The following is a 25,130-nucleotide window of genomic DNA, read 5'->3' as shown; positions in this document are numbered from 1 at the left end:
ATGTAAAACAAGGGATTCAATAGTGTCAACTTGTGTGTCAATTTTCACTATGTAAAAACTATATAAACCGGTGTGAAAAGTAATGTAGTAGAATTGGTGATTATATATATCATCTCTATAATCATTCATAAGTTTTATAGATTAATATATCAATATTATACATAGAGTAAATGATTATTTATTACTACACTTCATCTCTGATTGATATAAAGTGGTTGATACTAGTGTTTGTAGACCACATATGCCTGATTTGATCATATTGTGTTAACTTTCCAATTAGTGTGACATCGGTTGAGAGGGCCCTCAATTCAATCAAATTATTAATGTTTTCTTTACTTTCTAGTGTAACATTGGTAGTCATAGTTAGATTGTAGTCCATTTTCTTATTATTTTCATGATTGGTGTGTTAAATTCACTAGTTCATTTACTTTGTTTTGATTTCCTATCCTCTATTGTGTGTCTCGCTTACGTAGAGATGAGATCTCTCACTCATCCAATACAATCTCTAAAAAACTACCAGTGGCATGCTAGAAAGGCTCAAATTCAAAGTGGAAGAATCTAGATAAAATTAGCATAAGATCAAAGTGCTCATGATCCTAATTCCAACTATGTGAATGAAACTCGAATGCAAGCTCACATGAAGAAGTTCTAGCAAGTCAAATATCATGTTTGACTTGGATAGGTGGCAGGAGAAAATGATGTGGCAGAACTCCCATCAAATGGGGAAGGGCCAAATGGCAGGCCACCATTGGTCCTGCATTTCACTTAGTGTATAAGGTAGAGGTTAGCGGTTTCAAATCTTCCCTATGAAAGAAATGTTGGGATGTGATAATCGCATATCGCAATCGCAAAATGAAAGTGTTTACGAATCAACCACGATAGGATCCAAGTTGCTATTGCGATATCGCATATCGCAGATCGAAGGTGGATCAAGTGTTTAAGAATCGACCATTGGCAGTCAGGATTGTGATGTGATGATTGCAATATGACATCACAAAGGGAAGGCAATACATAATCAGCCCCACACGTTCAGGATTGTGTCTGCGATATCGCAATCACATATCGAACACATAGCATGAAGAGACCTTAAGATCTATTGATTCCGCCGATTTGCGATTTTTGATATCGTGCATCAACACCATTGAATTATGGTTTTATGTTCATAAAACTATTAGGTCCATTAAAGTTGTTGGTTTAATAAGTTACGTGTCAATTATCTATGTTTAAGCCATAGGTTTAGGGAATTAATGGGTGGTTAAGAAGATAAGAAGGAAATAGTAAGTGGAACTGCTTTTTTGGTAGTTTTAATATGTTTAATAGGGTTGTACCTATGCACTATTCTGGGACCGAGAATCTATATGTAATGAAACAAACCCGCCTACTATACTTGTCATTTATTGAGAACTACCCGGGGATTGAGGAGTTAGCCTTTAGCTTATAAAAATGACTGTTGAGCCTCAAACCTGCACTTCTTTACACATCCTCTCAGCCTCCTTCTCCTATTCATTTCCTCCTTTTGTCACTCATTCCATCCATCAAATTGCTTAAATCATTGTATTTTAGGAATTTTTACATGTTTTATTGATTATGCTAATGACTGTGTTGTTGGATTAGAATTTTGGTTCAGTGCTACACTTTCCGCAGCTCACACAGGGTTTCCGCAGCTGATCCTGGTTTCTAGAGCCAATCCCGGATTCCGCAATTGTTTAATTAAAAGGCATGTTCTGGGTGTCCTCCGAGCAGAAGAGCCACATGGGCAAGTTCGTGGAACCAAGGAAATGGTGTGTGTCCTTCCAGCTCAGCCAAACCAGTCACGAAAACCCATGGTCAACGAGGGGGCAACTTCGGTCAACATAGGTCATTGGCGGTGGCACGACTCTGCGTGTTCAGATTTAGAGCACGTGAAGAATAGCTAGCCTCTTCCTCAGCCACGCAAACGGTGGGAGACACGAATCCAACAGAAGATTTAATGCCCACCATGACCATTGCCTAAATCCGTGGATGCTGCCAGATTACGTGTTTTTTGCACAACTGATAGAATAGCGTAGTTTGTGTTAAGTTAGTTTTGTTTTCTTTGCTATAAATAAAGCGTCTCTGAACGATGGATAGCTAGCTGCTGATATGTAGTTTTGAACCCCACTGTACTTTCTATTTTGCTACATAATATATGAGAAGACTGTTCTCCATTTGAGCGTGTAATTGATCTTTGAGCTGGCTGGAGTAGGCATAGGGCCCCTGTTTACTTAAGGCCTGTACAATGTTTTAATTTCCTGCATTCCTTTTTATCATTTTATGTATAGTAGTTGTATAGAATGCCTTTAATTGCTGCGTTTTGATCATGTACAATAGTTGTATATAACTCTGAATTTTTCTCATTTATATTTCTGCACTTTTCCATGACTGATCAGTGTGTTTTGCAGATTGCTTAGGCGTGCCCGGGACAATTTCTTCTCTTTCTTTTTCACAGCTAGTGACACTTGTGATCATCTTGTCTATGTTGCTGACCTTTATTTGTTTTGCAGCCTTTATCTCTTTTTTATCACTTCTTTAAAGTTGCATATTTGCTTACTACTTTTATATATCAAGTTGTTTACCTATTGATGGTTTCTTCTCTATAATTCATTATCTTTATTGAGGACCAAAATATCACTAACACAGCTTGGTTTAGTTGCTCAAGAACTCACAATTGCTTGGCTTATTTTTGACTGTGTCTCACATGATATATTCAGTTAAAAGACAAGAGGTTAAGAAGAAGTTAAAGTATTTGTGACTAGTCTTTATTTTATGTAGATTTACTTCAGTTTGATATTACGTAGTTTTAGCTAGACTTGACATAGATTTCATCTTCATTTTCTTGCAGCAGCATAGATACTGGGCCAATGTCATCAACCTTTTTGATGCCTTCATTTTCCTTTAAGAATTTATTTCATTTCAAGTTGGTGTTCAAAGCTTTCTGGTATATTACTTTTTAAGTCATAAGAAATCATTTAGAACTCATCACAATCACACACACTTCACTCACTTTATTTCATTTCCATAACATCATTATAGGAGAAATATATTTGAAAACAAACTTAAAAAGTTAAAAACGACAAAAACATAAGAAACAGTTGCCTAAGTACATACAGTACACATCACTTCATCAACTTACGAGCCCCGGGTTTACATTTAAAAGTTGCAATTTAGACATCACTAAATTGACCAAACATTTTGGCGCCGTTGCCGGGGAAGTGAAAATTAGGTAGCCAGTTCTTTAAAAAAAAAAAGCATCATAAGAAAATTTCAAGGAAGGAAATTGATAACATCTCAAAGTATGCTCTCCTCTTGCACCTAGAGTGATCTGGAGGATCAGAAAAGAGAAAGTTATTGGTTTAATAGTTTCTTGAGTATTCTCTCTTCTTGCACCTAGGGTGACCTGGAAGATCAGAAAGAGAATTATTACCCTGACTTGAAGAAAAATAAAAAAATGACATGCATAGAGCTAGAGATTCTAGGGGAAGGTTTTTAGCTAGAGCCAAGAGTTCGATTTTTACAAGTCTATCTACTTCAAGGAATAGACAAGAGACACCTCTATCATCTCCAACTGACACTCCTAGCCCTAGGATTCCCGGAATTCAAGAAGCAGGAGTCGACTCTCCCATACCTTCCATCGAGTCTGAATTAGAGAGAGATCCTTTCCTTCTTTCTCCAGAGAGACAAATTATAATTGAAGAAGTAGAATCACCTGAAGAAGAAGGAGGAAATCCTTCTCATACACCCTTAGTAGAAGAACCAGAAGACTCTGAAGTCTCCAGGGAAACTACCATGACAGAGGAGGGAGCACCTGGATTTGGTAGAGGTAGAGGTAGAGGAGGAGGAGGAAACAATGGAGGAGGTAGAGGTAACATTGGAGGGAATAGGGATGGGGATAACTCATTCGAGTTCCCTATAGTCGATGAGGATTCCTGAGCCACCATGAAGAACATCTCACCATATTTTCTCCCAAATTTCCATGGGTTAAGGAATGAGGACCCTGAAACATTTCTATTTGAGTTTGAAGTTGTATGTCGAACTTATGATTATCTGGATGACTCTCAAAAACTCAAACTGTTTCCTTCAACATGGAGAGGATCAGCTTTGAAATGGTTCATGGGATTACTCACTCAATCCATTAGGTCTTGGAATGATATGAAACAAACATTTTTGGATAGGTACCTGGACTATTGTATGCCCACCAATCATAAGGATGAGGTATTCAAAATGATGCAAAAAGAAGATGAAAACTTGGAGGAATTGATTGAAAAATTTCAATATAATCTGAAAAGAGAAAAAATGAGTAACTTGGATGAGGATGTTGAAAAGTGTGCAACAAGAAATGCTTGTTGAGAGTGCAACAAGATGATGGAGCTTAGTGAAAAGAGTCGCCTTCACTAAGTGGGCCCGCAGGCTATTTTTGGCGCAAGTCTATTTTTAGACTATGTCTATTTTTAGACATATGGATCATGTCTATGGATGATTGATCAAGTTGGAAAAATAGATGGACTTCTATTTTTGATGAAAGTGTGAGTGATCACAGTGTGAGTGATCAAGTCTATTTTTAGACTGGCTGTCAAAAATAGAAAAGTCAAATATTATTATCTCACAATAATATTTGGACTATAAACTTAATCTTATTCTCTTGGAGCACTTCAGTTTGAGCTACGGAAGTGGCACATTCAGCTGTCAGAAGGAAATTCGTTTTTCTTATGAGTCAGTTGAGTTTTTGCATGCATGACTTCAGTTAGAACTCAAGTGAGTTGAGTTTAGTGGACTGGAGGTACAGTTGATGGAGTTGTGTTCAGTTTGACTTAGTTAAACTAGTTGTAGTTAGTCTAACTGCAGATAGACTAATGATGAGTTGTTAAACTAATTATTAACTCATAATACAACTAAAGAATACATCAGTTAGCTCAGGTGCATGTCAGTGCATGTTCAGTTCAACAGGGACAAGTGGTAGAGAATCAGATTGCTATCAGTTGTGACTATAGTTGTGCACCAGATCTTGCACAATCAAGGGATTGAGTATGCCAATGAGTTTGCTCACGTATTTGGCCCGCATTTTAGCTTTTTCTCACGTCCAAAAAACTGTGAGTGACTATTTTTCAGTGTAAAATCGAGTTTGGGAAGCTATTCTCATCAGTTCTCGAGCAGGTTTGAGCAGTGGAGGCAGGCAAGCAGCGGGAGAGATTTGGAGATCAAATCTGAGCTGTATTGTGTGTAACAGGTGGAGATACTTGTGAGAAGTATTATGCTTTGTATTGTTACATGATTCAATCAATATAATATACAGATAATGTGGGGTTTTTAGCGAGATTCTTTCCCCGGGATACATACTGTGTTTATGAGATTGATTGATGCTTCTATGTATGCCTGTGGATGTTTTTGCTTCTATAATTTGATGATCAACGTAGAGGAGATTATGTATTATACATGTTCCGCTTAAATTGTATGATCAGGATAATCTCTGTTGAATATGTGTCATATTATTCAAAATTTCTACATGGTATCAGAGCTAGATAATTGTAGAAAAAATTTCTACATGGTATCAGAGCTAGATGATTTGTAGAAAAAGTTTCTACATGGTATCGGAGCAGCTTGATTTGTAGAAGAGATTTTTACAGGATATCAAGCGAGGATTGATCATCAGATCTACTATTCAGGAAGTGTTTACATTCTATTTCTTCAGGCAGAGTCTGTAATCGGGCCAGGTAGCCTCTGGATTCATCCTTCTTTTGGAAGGTGAGATATCCGGTGAATGCCCATACAGTCGATCTCTGTACGAGAAATACTTTGTTCTCACGAATTCTAGATCGGAAGCAGTTGAGTTTTGTGCTGGTGGAATTTGAATTTAATTCCAAAGCAAGAGATAAAACTCAGAAACATTCAGTTCGAGAATGGAGATAGTATGCCCCAGTATCTCACGAGGTTCACTCAGTGTCGAGATGAGCTGGGAAGTGTGGGGGTTACTGTTGATGATGAGGATGGTGAGTCTAGGACTCCTTGACCTTCCTAAGAGTTGGCATAGCTACCAGGACTCGGTGAATGGAAGGGAGAAACTGCCAAATTGGGAACGACCATGGTCGGATTTGGTGCAGGAGGAGATTAGACGGAGCACCAGAGATGGTTCTTTATTCATGCATGATGAGGAGAACTGTGCCTTAGCAAGTAAGGCGAAGAAGGGGAAGGAGAATATTTCTCTTTTCGAATCTTGTTCTTCCAGTGATGGGAAGAAAGGTGACAAGTCGAAGGTGCGATGCTTTCGTTGTCATGAGATTGGTTCATGGGTCAGGAACCTGTATGCTCTTGAGGTTCAAGATGCATGCAAAGCCTTGAGCAGCAAGGTAACTGATGGAGACTTGGTGGTTGAGAGGGAGCGTATATTACCTCTCAACATGCAGAGCCAGAAGAAGTCTCAGACGATTGTGGAGGAGCCACGATTGGTGCAGCAGCTTCAGGAGGTTGTGGAGCAGCCACAACAAGGGAAGCTGAGAGGAGATCGAGTAGAGACATCTACTCATCCAGAGACCTCCAGTAGGGGGAAACTTCAAGCCAGGTGGGCTGAGGGATCGCATGCATCCATACCTCCAGGTAGGAGGTGGGCTGATGTGGATTGATTGTCCCAAGGAGGAGGGGCAAGATCCTTGAGGTACCCAACCTCTTGGATGAGACCTTGCTACGGGAGCCCCGATGTGTAGTAGCAGGAACTGACTGATTGGGTAGAGACAGATGCGGATGGAGCGGCAGAGAGAGCGACAGTGCAGGGAATCCCAAGACAGCGCATAGCTAGCAGGCTGTAGCAATGCGAGAGGCGCAAGTGTTTTGCACAGTGCTAGGTGGCACAGAGAGGTGTGCAATGGTGCGAGATGCATGGAGATGTTGCAGTAGCGCAGATGTCAGAGAGGGAGCACTTGTCAACAGCAGGTAGAGCTTCAGCATCAGAGGATGTTTCTATCCCAACAGGGAGGTCAGTTGGGAGGTGCAGTGCGGATGCAATGCTGGGAGATAGAACCAGCAGCAGCACGGATGCAGTCAGAGATCAAAGTGACAGAGGCTAGAGCAGTCAGATACTGAAGAGCACAGAGATGCAGAGTTTCAGTTGACATAGGCAATAGCAGTCAGAGACTTTGATGACAGAGCAAGTGGACCGGCCAAATGTGTTGCATGGAGAACATTCCAGAGTTACAGGATCGGGTTTGAGAGGAAGCCTTTCTTTTTGAGAGGGAGTGTTGAAAAGTGTGCAACAAGAAATGCTTGTTGAGAGTGCAACAAGATGATGGAGCTTAGTGAAAACAGTCGCCTTCACTAAGTGGGCCCGCAGGCTATTTTTGGCGCAAGTCTATTTTTAGACTATGTCTATTTTTAGACATATGGATCATGTCTATGGATGATTGATCAAGTTGGAAAAATAGATGGACTTCTATTTTTGATGAAAGTGTGAGTGATCACAGTGTGAGTGATTAAGTCTATTTTTAGACTGGCTGTCAAAAATAGAAAAGTCAAATATTATTATCTCACAATAATATTTGGACTATAAACTTAATCTTATTCTCTTGGAGCACTTCAGTTTGAGCTACGGAAGTGGCACATGCAGCTGTCAGAAGGAAATTCGTTTTTCTTATGAGTCAGTTGAGTTGTTGCATGCATGACTTCAGTTAGAACTCAAGTGAGTTGAGTTTAGTGGACTGGAGGTACAGTTGATGGAGTTGTGTTCAGTTTGACTTAGTTAAACTAGTTGTAGTTAGTCTAACTGTAGATAGACTAATGATGAGTTGTTAAACTAATTATTAACTCATAATACAACTAAAGAATACATCAGTTAACTCAGGTGCATGTCAGTGCATGTTCAGTTCAACAGGGACAAGTGGTAGAGAATCAGATTGCTATCAGTTGTGACTATAGTTGTGCACCAGATCTTGCACAATCAAGGGATTGAGTATGCCAATGAGTTTGCTCACGTATTTGGCCCACATTTTAGCTTTTTCTCACGTCCAACAAACTGTGAGTGACTATTTTGCAGTGTAAAATCGAGTTTGGGAAGCTATTCTCATCAGTTCTCGAGCAGGTTTGAGCAGTGGAGGCAAGCAAGCAGCGGAAGAGATTTGGAGATCAAATCTGAGCTGTATTGTGTGTAACAGGTGGAGATACTTGTGAGAAGTATTATGCTTTGTATTGTTACATGATTCAATCAATATAATATACAGATAGTGTGGGGTTTTTAGCGAGATGCTTTCCCCGGGATACATACTGTGTTTATGAGATTGATTGATGCTTCTATGTATGCCTGTGGATGTTTTTGCTTCTGTAATTTGATGATCAACGTAGAGGAGATTATGTATTATACATGTTTCGCTTAAATTGTATGATCAGGATAATCTCTGTTGAATATGTGTCATATTATTCAAAATTTCTACAGAGGAGACCTTGAAAGCCCTTTTACTAAAAGCCATTAGAGATGAATGGATAGATCTTTTGAATATGATGGGAAAAGGAGATGTATCTCAACTTCCACTTTCTGATATAGCAGAGTTATGTGTCCATCTCTCAAGGGGGAAATCCAAAAGGGCCTAGAGATCCTTCTCTCATCAGAGCAAATAAATTTGCAACTGGATCGGTAAGTAGGGCTGAGATTGGCAAGTTTCTTGATGAATTTAAAACTGACATCTTAGGGAGTCTTAATGAACAACTAGACACTCTTAAGATTCACAATAAGAAGAAAGCAGAAGCTGAGGCTTTGGCCATCTTTTGCCCAAAATGTAGAAAGAAACATGCTCTAAGGGAATGTCCCTTGGAAGCAAAAGTTGTAGAGACATGTGTGATTTTCTCAGAGAATCATGAGACCAAGGATTGTCCTTCAATCCCTGGACTCAAAGCTGTTTTTCAAGAAGATCCAAGTACACTTGAATCTCTCTGTTTTGTTGCAAGGAGACCTTGGCAAGGGCAAAAAAATCAAGCGTTTAACAACTCTATGAATTTTCAAACTCCACCAAATTGGAATCCTTGGCAACAACCTTGGCCCCAACCGCAAAATTCTTTTCAATCATGGGTACAAGGTATGAAAAATCCTTATGGGAGATTTTCTCAGTTCTACCAATATCCTCCATCTTTTCAAAACCAACAAGCTCCACAACTTCCAAATCAAAGTCCACAACTATCATTGCCATTTCCTCAACAACAACAACCTTCTCAACAGAATCAAAATTCTCAACTCTTTCTTCCATTCCAACAGAAGTCAAATCAACTTCCTTCTCAGCCATTACCAAACTGCAATAATAAAAACCCTCAAAATTATTACATGATGGAAGGTCAACCATTCCCTACCTATATGATTGTTCCTCTTAATGAAGTACAACTCAGATCAGGTAGAGTTCTAGATAAGCCTTCTATAAATGCTCAACAACAAAGCATTTCTGAGGAAGAATCTCTTGAAGCCAATAAGGGTTCTGAAGCGTCTCTTCAAAACCCAAACACTCAAAAATAAAAAGAAAAATAATTAACCCCCACAACTCCCATAGTTGAGAAACCTGCATCCTTATCCACACCTCCTTTCCCTGAAAGATTACAAATTGATAAAGGAGTGGAAAAACAAATTTGGTTGCCTGACTATAATTTTCTAGATGAATTGAAAAATGTCTGTATCAAGATTCCCTTGTTACAAGCCATTAAGGAAATTACTATTCTAGCAAAAACAATAAAGGAGTTGAGCCTTAAAAGACCAGCAAGGAAACCAAGAGATACCAGAAGGATCCACCTGGTAGAAAAAATTGCAGACATCATGATGGGAAAGATTACTATGCAGAAATATGTAGATCCCGGTAGTCCAGTTGTCAAAACACATATCAATGGGGTAGAAATACCAAATACTTTGATTGATTTAGGGGCTGCTATTAACATTATGAGTAGACAGACTATGGAACAGCTAAAACTTCCTAATCTTCTTCTTACACCTACCTTGTTGCAACTTGCAGATCGATCCATTATTAAACGAGATGGTGTATTGGAAGACATTCATGTCTCCTTAGATTCTTGGGAATATCCAGTGGATTTCATGATTTTAACTCCCAAGAGTAATCTAGGAGGACATCCTCTTATTTTAGGAAGACCTTGGCTAGTCACAGCTGATGCTTTCATAAGTTGTAGGTCTGGGAATATGTATATTTCTGATGGTAATTCGACAAAGAAGTTCAATCTGTATCCTCCAGCAAATGCAATCATAGAAATAGGATATAATGAGTGGGTTGATGATGAAGATACTATACAACCTGTCTTTACCATTTCTGATATTAGTGAAGATAGTCAAATTCTGAACACATTAGAAAAATTTGAACCATCTTCAGAATATGACCACACACAATTTCAGTTGGATTCTGACATTGAGTGTCTATCATCTGGACAGATGTCTCTTTTCTCTACAGATATGAAAGGAATTGACCCGAAGACTTGCATTCATCAAATCTATATTGAGGAAACCAGCAGACCAATCAGACAACCTCAAAGAAGGATGAATACAAACCTTAGGGAAATAGTGAAAGAAGAGATCCAAAAGTTACTTAATGTAAACTTCATTTACCCCATTTCAAATAGCCAATGGGTTTATCCTTTGGTTATAGTACCTAAAAAGAATGGTAAATGGAGGGTTTGCATTGATTACAGAGAATTGAACAAAGCAACCTTGAAGGATCACTTTCCTTTACCCTTCATCGATCAAGTATTAGATACTCTAGCAGGTAAAAAGTATTTCTCATTTTTGGATGGTTTTAGTGGTTACAATCAAATTCAGGTAGCACCTGAAGACCAGGACAAGACCACATTTACCTGTCCATGGGGAACTTTTGCTTACCGAGTACTTCCTTTTGGATTATGTAATGCACCCGCAACATTTCAAAGGGCAGTACTAGGAATCTTTTCTGATCTGATTCATGATTGTGTAGAGGTCTATATGGATGATTTGACAGTTTATGGTAATTCATTTGAGGAGGCATTAGATAATTTGGAAAAAGTTCTTGTAAGATGTAAAGAAACAAATCTTTCATTAAGTCATGAAAAATGTTTTATGATGTTTACTGAAGGGATTGTTTTAGGACATCATATTTCAGGAGATGGAATCAAAGTTGATAAATCGAAAGTCGAAGTCATCTCCAAGTTACCTATTCCAAATTGTCAAAAAGATGTTAGAAGTTTTCTTGGGTTTACTGGGTATTATAGAAGATTTATTGAAAACTTCACCAAGATAGCATCTCCACTTTTCAAATTACTTACCAAAGACTGTGAATTCAAGTGGGATCCTGACTGTCAATCTTCATTTGAAACTTTAAAAACTAGAATATTTGAATCACCCATTTTAAGAGGGCCTAACTGGAAACTTCCTTTCCACATTTCTACAGATGCTTCAGATACAGCTCTAGGAGCTGTGTTCGGTCAAAAGGATTTAGTTCCTTATTCCATTTACTACACCAGTAAAAATTTGACTCCCACTGAGTTAAATTATACTGTGACTGAAAAAGAATTCTTAGCCGTTGTTCATGCAATCAACAAGTTTAGACACTATATAACCGGCTATGAAAACTTTGTCCATACTAATCATTTTGCAATTAGATATCTCATGAACAAATCTGTTACTAATGGCAGAGTTACAATATGGCTTTTACTTCTACAAGAATTCAATATTACTGTGTTAGATAGACCCGGAAAACAAAATACAGTAGCTGATTTCTTGTCTAGAATTCAAAATACTAACGAGGACTCTCCCGTAGAGGATAAGTTTCCAGATGAATATTTGTTTGCAATAACTAATAAAACCCCTTGGTATACAGATATTGCTAATTATTTGGTTATAGTGAAGCTACCTCCACACTTATTTCCTAATGAGAAAAGGAAAATTATTCAGGAGAGCTCAAAGTATTCTTGGATTTCTAATGAATTGTTCAAAACAGGGCTAGATTGTGTGATCAGAAGATGTGTTCGGGAAGATGAAATGCCTGACATCCTTAAGGCATGTCATGATGAACCGTGCGGCGGACACTTTGCTGACAAGAGGACAACCTATAAAATCCTTTCTTTAGGATATTATTGGCCTTCTCTCTTCAAAGATGAAAAACAATATGTCAAAAGGTGTGAAGCTGCCAAAGAGTTGGGAGACCAACTCCTTCAAGTAAAATGCCATTACAGCCACAGGTATGCATCGAACCCTTTGAAAAATGGGCTTTAGATTTCATTGGACCCATTAACCCACCATCTAAGCAAACGAAGTATATATTGGTTTGTACTGATTATGTTACTAAATGGGTAGAAGCAAAGGCATTGCCTTCTGCCACTGAAAATTCAGTTGTTCAATTTCTTTTTGAGGATATTTTTACTCATTTTGGTGTCCCAAGAGAAATTGTGACAGATCAGGGAAGCCAATTTACATATAACTTGATGGAGAAGCTGATGGAAGAATACAAAATCAAGCATAGAAAATCTACTCCATACCATCCGCAAGCAAATGGTCAAGTGGAATCCACAAATAAAGTTCTTGAGAGCATCATCACCAAAACTGTTCATCTTCATAGAAGAGATTGGGAAGAAAGGCTTCCTGAAGCCTTATGGGCCTATAGAACTACATGGAGGAACACAACAGGACATTCTCCCTATGAACTTGTTTATGGGAAAGAAGTCCTACTCCCCATTGAGTTTCAAGTCAAGACCTTCAAGATGGTAGTTCAATTGGGGATTAATCTATCAGAAGCCCAGAAACACATAATGGAGCAGCTAAATGAGCTAGATGAGATAAGACAAGATGTAATTTTAAGGACTGATCTAGTTCAGCACCAAAGAACTAAGTGGCATGATCGACACATCAAAGAGAAAAAGTTTTAGAAGGGAGATTGGGCACTATTGTTTGATTCCATGTTTAAGGACTTCAAAGGAAAATTTCAAACTCATTGGCTTGGACCATATGAGATTGATGAAGTCTTTAACTATGGAACAGTTCGAGTAAAGACCATTGATGAGTTTCAGACTTCTCTCATTGTGAATGGCCACCGATTGAAAGTCTATCACAAGCCACTCTCAAAGGAGGAATTTGTTAAAATGTTCCAAGAAGATTCTGCAATGAGACTAGTGGAGAAGAATTCTTCTCCTCCATCAGCCTAGCTTTGTTTCTTTCAGTTAAAAAAGAAAAAAAGAAAATCTTTTGTATAAGCCTGAAAACCAATCTTGAATTGGCAGTCTTATATAGAAAATATAAGGTGAAAATCAGGGGTACCTCACACTTTATATTTTCCAAATAAAAAGTCTCTCTCTTTCCATTTCATTCACCATTTCAGTTCATCCGCTTCACTTCCACATCCATCTCCATTTCACTTCATTTTCATTCCATTTCATTCATCCCATCTCATTTTCACCAATAAAGTCCCTCTCAGGACTATTTCATTTAATTAAGTCTTCTCTAACTACTTTTTGGTATAGACAGAAGGGTGTTGTTTCAGTTTCCGTAGCTAAGAACTGTTTCCGCAACTCGCACCAGTTTCTACAGCCAGCATCACTCTGTCTCTACAGTAGCAGTACTCTGTTTTCAAAAACCACAGTCAGAGGTATCAACATCACCAAGGGCAACAAGGATGGGAGGCACCTGCAAGATAAGAAAGCAATAAGGGGGTCAGCAACCTTAATAAAAAAAGGCAAATCTATGAAAGTATGATCAAATCTTTTTTCCAAACAACCATTTAAAAGTCATTTTATGCATAATTAGTAAATCGTGGACAGAGCCACTAAATGCAACGATTTACCGAGATCATTCCACTTCTCCTCCACGATAATCCTTCATCCACCTCATACCCTCCTAACGGTCTCATAATCACACTTAGTTCAAACTCAGATCAAGACTGCGCTTTCATCAATTAGTCATACAATGGTGAAGAGACCTATCATACTACGTCTCTTCTCCACCACGATCTTTGTAGCCAATGCTGAAATGTGTACGTAAGCCGCCCGACTCCAAGGGATTTGGCCGTTATTCCATTCTCTCATCACCTCATTTCCGCACGCATTTGAACTCATTATCGTGCTTGTTTTTTACTCCCTCGCACTCACACCATGTCCACTCTCATTTTCATTACAAACTCCACGGCTCTGTTTCAAACTCCACAATTCCGTTTCAAACCCATATTGCCTCACATTACATTGCGGCTATTCCACTTACAACCGTAGCCCATTTATTTTTCCCGTAAGCATCCTCCTTGAGCATCCAATATGCAGTCAAAGCTTCAGCCGAAGTTGAAAAGTCGAAGATGGGGAAGCTGCTGAGAGCTGAACCTGAAGGTTCAAAGTATCTAGAAGGATACCCGCAGACAAAGGAAGCATTAAAGAAGGCAAAATGGTTGAAGTTCATTCAAAAATTCAAAGGATATGATAAGGAGGTAACGAAGGCATTTTCTCGATCATTCAATGGAAACACTGTGAAAGTGGGAGACCTGAAGTTCACAGTAACCGAGAATACCATAGCCACAGCAATCGGTTTACCTCAGCTAGGAGAACGATGGTTCAAGAACAGAGGGGTGGAAGATCAAGGATGGAAATATATGCTTAAGAACCCAGGTATGGACACTTCAATATTCACCAAAGGGATTCCTGTACATGTAATTAAGGAAGATTGGACTGCATTGTTATTACTTGTTCAAAAATGTGTTACATGTGAGGGCCGCTTTGGCACTATGTATATGTACCATGCCAGAATCATGATGAACTTCATGGAAGGCCATGCCATCAATTTACCCTATTTTCTATTAAGAAGCCTAAGGAAAATGAGTTCCACTGTCCAAAAGAATATAGGACATATTGAACCTCACTTATATCATCATGGGTTCATTAGAATTCTCATAGAGGACCAATTGAAAAACAACAATGATACATGGGAAAAGTTTTTAGTCAGGAATCATTTTCAAGAGGTAACTGAAGCTTCCGCTAGCAGCTCTCCTAGAGTCCCAAAAAGAAGTAGGAGAATGAAAAGAGATGTTGCAACCCAAGATCCTCCTATTGTAGAAACTCAGGAGACTATTCAATAAGAACAGGTAAAGAGAGATAAAACCAAGAAATAGAAAAAGGATAAAGGGAAAACAATTGTTCAAGAATCATATCCATCACTTGAGCCTTCAATAGAAGAAGACTATCAAACCTTGGCTGATAGAGTAGTACGACTCCAAGATACTACCCTCTCAAAGAAGAAACAAAAAGAAAAACAGAGTGTCCAGCCAAAGAGCACTAGTGCACAAGTAAGAAGAAGCAGTAGAATTAAAGAAAGAATGAGTGTGAATAAAGAAAAATAGTCACATTTCATTGATTTGGAAGAAAGCACACCTGAAAAGACTCCAATTCAGTTAGTTATTGAGCCAAGTCCTCCACGAGAAGAAAGTCCCTTCCAGCAAGAAAGAGAAAACAGTCCTCAAGAATTTGAATTTAGGCCAAGAAGAACACCTGAAACTGAGCCTGACCAGCAGGAGGCATACAATTATTTGGAGACCTTGGAGCAATCAGTTGCAGGTCCAAGCACCATATTGCCTCTTGAGGAACAAGTCCAGTCTTTAAAACAAGAGGTATTTGAGCTAGAAGTCTTGAACCAGCATATTAAACAAGAAAATGAAGCATTGAAAGAACAAAGCAAGGTGGAGAAATTGTCCATGACAACACCATGCTTCACTTAGCACTCTGGCAGAAGAAGAACAGAAAATTGAAGAGAAAATGCAAGAAACTGAGCAGGGCCTTGATCAATTTGAAATTCAAGTGTTTAGTCAGAAAACCAAGGACAATTTTGGCAACAAGGAGAAAGAGAAGAAGGCTGGATGTTTTGGCAGAAGCATCTGAGCACATGGACTGAAAAACAATGACAAAGTTTTGGTTCCATGAGGACATGCAACACCTTCACAGTGGGGGTATGTTGAGCCTCAAACCTATACTTCTTTACACATCCTCTCAGCCTCCTTCTCCTATTCATTTCCTACTTTTGTCACTCATTCCCTCCATCAAATTGCTTAAATCATTGTATTTTAGGACTTTTTACATGGTTTATTGATTATGCTAATGACTGTGTTGTTGGATTAGAATTTTGGTTCAGTGCTGCACTTTCCGCAGCTCACACACGGTTTCCGCAGCTGATCCCGGTTTCCGCATCCAATCCCGGATTCCGTAGCTGTTTTATTAAACAACATGTTCCAGGTGTCCTCCGGACAGAAGAGCCACATGGGCAAGTTCGTGGAACCAAGGACCTGGTGTGTGTCCTTCCAGCTTAGCCAAACCAGTCACGAAAACCCATGCTCAATGAGGGGTAAACTTCAGTCAACAGAGGTCATTGACGGTGGCACGACTCTGCGTGTTCGGTTTTAGAGCACGTGAAGAATAGCTGGCCTCTTCCTCAGCCACGCAAACGGTGGGAGACACGAATCCAACAGAAGATTTAATGCCCACCACGACCGTTGCCTAAATCCGTGGATGCTGCCAGATTACGTGTTTTTTGCACAGCTGATAGAATAGCGTAGTTTGTGTTAAGTTAGTTTTGTTTTCTTTTCTATAAAAAAAGCGTCTCTGAAAGCTGGATAGCTAGCTGCTGATATGTAATTTTGAACCCCACAGTACTTTCTATTTTGCTACATAATATATGAGAAGATTGTTCTCCATTTGAGCGTGTAATTGATCTTTGAGCTGGCTGGAGTAGGCAGAGGGCCCCTGTTTACTTAAGGCCTGTACAATGTTTTAATTTCATGCATTCCTTTTTATCATTTTAGGTATAGTAGTTGTATAGAATGCCTTTAATTGCTACGTTTTGATCATGTACAATAGCAGTATATAACTCTGAATTTCGCTCATTTATATTTCTGCACTTTTCCATGACTGATCAGTGTGTTTTGCAGATTGCTTAGGCATGCCCGGGACAGTTTCTTCTCTTTCTTTTTCACAGCTAGTGACACTTGTGATCATCTTGTCTATGTTGCTGACCTTTCTTTGTTTTGCAGCCTTTATCTCTTTGTTATCACTTCTTTAAAGTTGCATATTTGCTTACTACTTTTAGATATCAAGTTGTTTACCTATTGATGGTTTCTTCTCTATAATTCAATATCTTTATTGAGGACCAAAATATCAATAACACAGCTTGGTTTAGTTGCTCAAGAACTCACAATTCCTTGGCTTATTTTTGGCTGTGTCTCACATGATATATTCATTTAAAAGACAAGAGGTTAAGAAGAAGTTAAAGTATTTGTGACTAGTCTTTCTTTTATGTAGATTTACTTCAGTTTGATATTACTTAGTTTTAGCTAGACTTGACATAGATCTCATCTTCATTTTCTTGCAGCAGCATAGATACTAGGCCAATGTCATCAGCCTTTTTGATGCCTTCATTTTCCTTTAAGAATTGTTTTCATTTCAAGTTGTTGTTCAAAGCTTTCTGGTAGATTACTTTTTAAGTCATAAGAAATCATTTAGAACTCATCACAATCACACACACTTCACTCACTTTGTTTCATTTCCATAACATCATTATAGGAGAAATATATTTGAAAACAAACTTAAAAAGTTAAAAACGACAAAAACATAAGAAACAGTTGCCTAAGTACATACAGTACACATCACTTCATCAGCTTACGAGCCCCGGGTTGAAATTTAAAAGTTGCAATTTAGACATCACTAAATTGACCAAACAAGGACTACCTGCATCGTAAAAATGGGAGACGTCACAATAATTTAGAAGATCACCGCATATAGAAGTAACTTGACTTGGTAGTAGGCTAGGACATCACTTTGAGCAGCAGGGAGGTTCCGAGAGGGTGTGGAAAGCCCGATTATTCGAATTGGGTGTTTGGATAGGCATTTTTGCATGATTTTGCGCTAGGATTTAGGTGCTACTTTCTATTACTGAATCTAAGCTCTCCATTCTTCATCCATCTTCCAACTTGTAGGTATAAGGATTGTAAATAAATGTTTCTTGTACTTTTATCTCTTTTTATGCCACTTCATGAAAGAAGGCCTCCCCACTATTGAGCAAGGCCCGAAGACATAGTCCAAATTGGATGAACTCCATAATCAAATATTTGTTTGATGGCTTCATGCTTATCGTGTTATTTATGCATTGTTTTATGTTCTTTTAAGTTCCATGGTTAATAAGCTCGGTTTCATGTATTTAGGATGCATCTATAAGTACAAGATCTTGGATCAATTTTGGTATGAGAGCGAGTCTTTTTTGATGTGAATTTCATGAGTATATGCTAACTCGGAAGAAGTTGCAAAAAGTGGAAGGAACGCTTAAGTCCTTTGATCCCGAAGTAGAACAGGCACAATGAAAAAGAAACATGGAAAACGAAGAAGTTCGTTGGGAAAAGTAACATAATTTCCGCAAGGTATTCTACAATATTGCAGAGAGAGTGGACAAGTTGATTTGAAATCATGAGAAGGCACTTGGGCATAGGAAGAAATATGTTGAGACAGTGGATCAGAAAATCATGAAGGTGTTATAAAAGAGCCTCCTCCCTCTCCTTCTTCAAGTGATACTTCTCATCACTCTTATCGCGATTCCAGACATACATCTAAGAAACCTTTCGTTAAACTAGATGTAAAGTTTGAATTGGCTATGTATGTTGAATAATATAATGCAGAAAAGCTCGACAATTGGATTGAGTATATTGAGGTCTACTATCGGATTCAACATATCGAAGAAGATGAGGTAAATATCCAGTTGGCATCCCTTTGACTGAGTAGCACCACTCTCATTTTCTGGGAGAGCAGATTGCAAGGCAACAAAAAAGTGGGTAACCTTCTTTCTTCATGGTCAAATTTTGTTTCTGCGTTGAAGAATCGGTTATACCCTTTGGGATATATAAAAAAAGGATTAATGGAATGGAAACACCTAAGGCAAATAAAGGGTCAAATTGTGAAAAACTTCACCAAAAAATTTAGAAAACAAGCATTGAATTTTAGAATTCCATTAGATTCAATAGAGATTGTAACTAAGTATATTAGTTCCTTACATAGTTAAATATGTCATTCATTATTGTTGTTCGAGCTGACTACTATCGATGAGGCCAATGTGAAGTCCATGCATCTTGAGAGCAGGGGGGCCCAAGAACAAAATGAATACCCAAAAAGTGCCACAACAACCAAGAGAAGAGGGGTAAATTCATCTTGTACACATTGTGAGAAAGAGGGACATGAAGAGGAGAATTGGTGGAAACTCCACCCTGAGCTGAGACCTAAGAAGAACGACACGAAGGAGAGGTAGAAGACAACTCCCACCATGCAACAAATCATGAGTCTGAATCAGAGGAATATGAGAAGGTCACAACTGCGGGAGGTAGACCAATTGACCTGGGGTCGGATTCCGGTGATCAAAGGAAGATTGCAACTCTTGGGATCGCAGCAGATGGAGCCATCGTTTTGGGTTCTGATTCACGTGATGGATGTTGCAACAAAGATGAAAAGGACACCCAATGTGGCACAATTCCAGTCTCAAGTTAAGGACATGGCCTTAGAAAAGCTGCAGAATAACCACCTCGCGGTAAAAAGTGACTCTTCTATTTCATGTACCTTTCATGATGATGATTTCATTGTTTTTGAAAAAGATACTATAGGTATCAGATCCAAACTGTTGAAGAAAATGAGGTATCAAGAAGGGCCTCGACATTAATGGCTATGGCATCATAAACCCAATGAAACTGGAGGAAATGCCTCGTCATGCAGGACTAGGGTATGTTAGGAAGGAAGTTGGGGAATGATCTAAAACAGCCAACAACCCACCAACGACAGATGATGAGGGAACCTCATCACATACCAGGTAGAGTGAGTGAGAAGTGGCCCTCTGTAGTCTAAGAGACATGGCAGCCACACTAAATGTAATAGATGAAACAACCACTGAAGAATGGGGTCATTAGGAAAAATTATTCGAAGAAAGGAACATAAGCAATAATAATACCACCAGTGAAAAAGAAGTGGTTCTTAATATTCTGAGAGACTTGGAAGCCACACTAAACACAAACCCAACAGAGGTAATTACAACCACTGAAAGGCCCCAAAGCGAAGCATGTAGATGCAGAGCATTTGGTGTCCAATGTGACTGTTAATATAATTAAACTGTAGAATGTTAGTACAAGCGAATTGCAGAATATCAGAGAGAATACTGGTCTACGTGAGTTGGATGAAGAGTGGCAAGGAGAGAGCATGTATCACACACTTATCAGAGAATTTATGTTTTAAAATAAGATAATTACTCTTGCATGAGGAGTTAGCTAAACATATAGAGTCAATTAAGTGAGTGACTGAGTGATTGAGTATTTGAGTATTAGTCAAGTTAAGTGGTAGACGTGTGGTTGCATGTGGATGCATGCCAAGGTGAGTCGTTAGTCGAAAAGGATAAATACCCTTCACGAGTTCATTGCAATCATCATGTCTTTTTTTGTCAATAGAAGAGAAACAACTCATGTTTTATGTGTGAATTCATGCTTTGTCTCCTCCGCCTTTCCAACAAATTGGTATTAGAGTGAAGGAGAATGGATTAACCACCATCCGTGTGAGAGGAAAAACATTTTTTTTCTCGTGGTTTGAACATTAATGCATCCTACAGTTCTATACATGGCACTATAACGTGTTCAAGATTAGAGGAGAGCCACATTAATAGTCGAAAACTCGCCACGATTTGCATGCACGCGGTTTAGGCTTGTGTCCATCGCATTAGCAGAGTAACATTTCCGATTGTGAACGCAAAAGGTGTTAAACGCATACTCTCATCACAAGAGGAGCTTTAGCGCTGAAAAGGTTTTAAACAAAAAAAAAACAAAAACATTCGAAAGTGTTTGTTTGTTATACGTTAAAGGTTGAATTTATATGGGTTGAATGGGAAGATGTGTTAAAAGAGCCACGTGTAAAAGTTGTTTTTGAATTCGTAAGGGGTATTTTATAAAGTTTTTTTTTTTTGTTTTATATATAGAGATATTTTATATATAATTCTTTTTTATAAAAAATACTTTTATATAAAAATAAACAAAAAGTTATTTTAAAGTTAAAAAAAAAAAAAAATTAGGGTTCTATTAAAAGGGGTATTTTTTTTTAAATTACAAAAATAGAATTTTAGGGTTTTTTCAAGGAGAAATTCTCGGAGAAATATGGCTTTCTCAAGTTTTCAGGTGCAATTCCCACCGTTTATAGGGAAGGATTATGATGTTTGGGCCATTAAGATGGCTACCACATTTTAGGCACATGATGTTTGGGATTATGTCAAGTTTGGGTTATCAGAACCTAAGGATGAAGCAGAAGCACGCACTCTCAGTAATGTAAAGACAAAACAATGGAAGACAGACAAGAAGAAAAATGCACAAGAGTTGCATATTATTCAGTAGGGAGTTGACTGAGTAGTGTTGCAGAAGATTATGATCATGTCTTCAGCAAAAGTAGCTTGGGATACTTTGGCGACAAACTATTCAAGAATGGCCAAAGTCAATATTGTTAAGATGCAGAATACTAGGAGAGATTTTGAAAGTCTGCAGATGAAGGATACATAAGACATCAATTCTTTCATGAATAGGATCATAACTATCATAAATCAGTTAAATATCTATGGTGAAGAGATTAAAGATCAAACAGTGGTTGAGAATATCCTCAGATATTTGTCTACCAAATTTGATGTTGTGGTAGCGACCATTGAAGAAGCCAAAGATTTGGCATCATTGACAGTTGATGAGTTGATGGGATCACTTCTATCACATGATGAAAGGATAGATAGAGGTAGATCGAGAGGCAAAGGAAGAAGCAGAAGATATGGTGGTCAAAGAGATGGCCGAGAAGAGCATGAACATGAAAGTGGAAGCAACTACAGAAGCTTCAACAATAATCAATGAGTTGACAAATCAAAAGTGAGATGTTATTATTACAATAAATTTGATCACTATGCTCGTGATTGCAGGAAGAAGATAGTCGATCAAGGGAACCAGAGAGCTAATGTCACTACAGAGAGTTCTAAATCCATGTTGTTAGCATGCCATAGGATACATGAACCATATGCTAGTGTGTGGTTGTTAGATAGTGGTTGCAGTAAGCACATGATAGGAAACAAGGATTTGGTTGCAAATTTCGATCAATCTGTGAAAATAGAAGTAAAGTTGGGGACTTAAAAGACTGTGGAAGTAGATGGAAAAGGAGTGGTCAACATTCTGACCAAGCAGGGGGAGCCGAAGACAATGTCAGAGGTATATTATGTTCCTAGCCTCAAACATGATTTGTTAAGTGTTGGTCAATTGATATAGAAAGGATACAGAGTTACGTTTCCAGGTCAATAATGTGTTATATATGAGAAGCCCCCAAGTAGGAAACTGACAGAAAAAGTGCAGATAACAAGGAATAGACTCTTTCCTCTAATTTTGAATTACACCACTGGTTAGGTGAGTTCTTTTACAGTTGCATGTTCTGATGATTATTAGTTATGGAACTTTCGATTTCGACACTTGCACTTTTCTGGTTTAAGATTGTTGCAGCAGAAACGGATGGTCAGAGGATTACCTCCCATCAAAGATCCTGCTAGTACTTGTGAGTGTTGCATCTTGGGAAAGCAACATCGTGAAAGTTTTCCAAATTTTGTTGCATACAGAGCAAAGCAACCTCTTGACTAACTTATTTCTTTCCTTGCAAGAAGACATCCTTTTTAAGATTAGATTTTCTCAACTCAGTAAGATACTTACTTGACGTAATGATCCTTGAAGCTTTACTTTAGAAGGCTACCTTGAAGGAGCTTAAGGAAGCTTGAATACCCTTAACTAATAGGAAACCTGAGATTTTATTGCCTTATCTTAAAGGATCTACTCTTCAACTAAAGTAAGAGGATTCTTGATAACCTCCTCTTATAGATCCCTCACTTTCATAGATATTGGAGTTTCAGAACATGGATCTCAATTATGAATCTTGCTTTGCCTTCAACTTCAGCTACCTTGCCTCTTCCTGAATGTTCTATATCATCCCTTTCTTGATCTGTTACCAATTCTCGGATACCATGTTGAGCAATCTAACGGCTCGATTAGTTAATGATTTCTCTATCTTGATAACTGCTTGTGAAATAATTTAATTCTTTAGAAAATTTAAACAAGATATTTCAAATGTTATATATTATTAACTTTTTCAACTAGCTACGATGCATAATAAGCAAAAGAACAGTGACACAATATATAGGTAGCAACCAGGGAAAAACCTTTCGAAACATGAGAGGAACACCCATGGTAATTCTTCTTATAGTTTCTTCTCTTGACAAAATTTACAAGACCAATAAAAAGACCCTTGAGACCAAGTGACTCCAAGATCAAGGCTATAATATCATCTTACTGATGTATTCATCACTTGTTTCATTATGGATCGGATCTGCTACCAAAGCATGGATAATATAGCATGCTACTCCCTCCTCATCCTCCTCCATTCTTGTTCTTGCTCAATATAGTCCACTAACCTAGTGGACCTTCTTAATTCTACCCTTAAACTAGATGATCTTTCCTTTTGAGGTTGTTTCTCAGAAACCCTAGAAGAAGGTCTGAAACTGATACCTTTCTTCCCACGGGTGAGTGATCTTTTGCCCTAGAAATCTTCCCCTTCCTTTGTCATGCTAGGAGACTCCTTCTAGGCATCCAACTGAATTATTTTAGACTCCAATTCAGTTCTAGACATGAGGAGTTCATGAACTTTAATGTTTCTCTAGACATGAACAGTATTCCCACATGTGTGGAGTGTTTGGGCTCTCCTAGCCCTCCTAACCCTTCACTCTACTACCCATGTTTCCTCACACAAATTTGTCTCGAAAATAGACCCAAAAACAAGATGTCTCCTTGATGTTGAGGGAATATTGAGCGATGTCCTACCTTCGCACATGAGGTAGAATTCTGCGGCCTTCCCTGTGGCTATAGATAGTCTTTACTACGGCTCCTTTCTCCTCCTTATCCTCGCATCCATGAACAATATCATTGCATAGAATAAGACCCAAATCATTGATGATCCAAATGCATGAGGAGAGGCCTTTTTATAGCATTTGAGGCCCTCTTTTCAAGCCAACATGAACTGTCTCTTAGCTGACTTCAATTCGAATTGATTATTCATTTATAAATATCTTTTTTGTGTCGAAAAATATATTGCTTCTATTGCATTTGTTTGGATGGATCATTTAGTAGCTCTTTTGATCTTGTATTTGAGAGATTTTTTAACACATGATTCTACCCTTGATCTTTGAGTCATACTTGTACATTTCAAGTGTAAACATTAATGACACAACCTATCACCTAGAGCTCATAATGAGATCTACAAAGGTAGATAAATTTTTAAGCATGAAAACCATGACTCAAATTCAAATTATATTTTGCTAGATACAATTTACATCATTTTCTTTGGAATGTGACATTATGAAGACTGAACCTAGTTACATTGTATTCAACACATGTGAGTGTCATGTTCAAGAGCGACATGCTACCTATACAAGAGATGTTTCACTTTCACTTTTTCTCCATCATTTCTAGTGAGTACCTCTTTATTCTTACACAAGATTGAAGAGGATACCATATTCTTGTCGTATAAGTTCATTCTTAGGACGAACCCATCCTAGTAAGTTTAACGAGCCCTAAGAAGGAGTAGCTCAGTCTCATCATGGTGACAAGTCTTCCGTCATTTATGTTTTACATGTCCGAAAGAGGTGAAACTTTACATCTCTTTCATCTTTAGAGAGTTTGAAAAATAAGCAGAAAAGAAAACTCCCAAAGTCACCTTTTGTAAATCATCTCCTGAACCCAAAAAGGTAGAAAACAATATCCAAGCGAACCTCTTAGCCATGTTCAACTAATGTTTTCCTTTTTCTTACAATAGTCTATCTCAATCCAAGAAAGTGTTAAAATTATAATGAGTAGACGTCATTTCATTTATTTTTACGAGTTAGAAAGGACAAGTACTCAATAGTATTTTCATATTTTTGGAGTCCTAAAAGAGCTGAAAGATGACTCCTCTTAGAAGAATGAGTGGTATAAAAGGATGGCAACTGCTTCTATTTACGATGGAACTTCTCAAAACATTTAAGGGTAAAGAGGCTGGCTAATAGCATAACTCATTGCAGATGTTCCTCAGGCAAGGGTGAAACAACCAAG

Source organism: Pinus tabuliformis, chromosome 7, assembly GCF_031772625.1.
Source record: "Pinus tabuliformis cultivar Carrire ecotype Pingquan chromosome 7, CPIR1, whole genome shotgun sequence".
Taxonomy (NCBI): Eukaryota; Viridiplantae; Streptophyta; class Pinopsida; order Pinales; family Pinaceae; genus Pinus; species Pinus tabuliformis.
Note: the sequence above shows the minus strand (reverse complement) of the source record.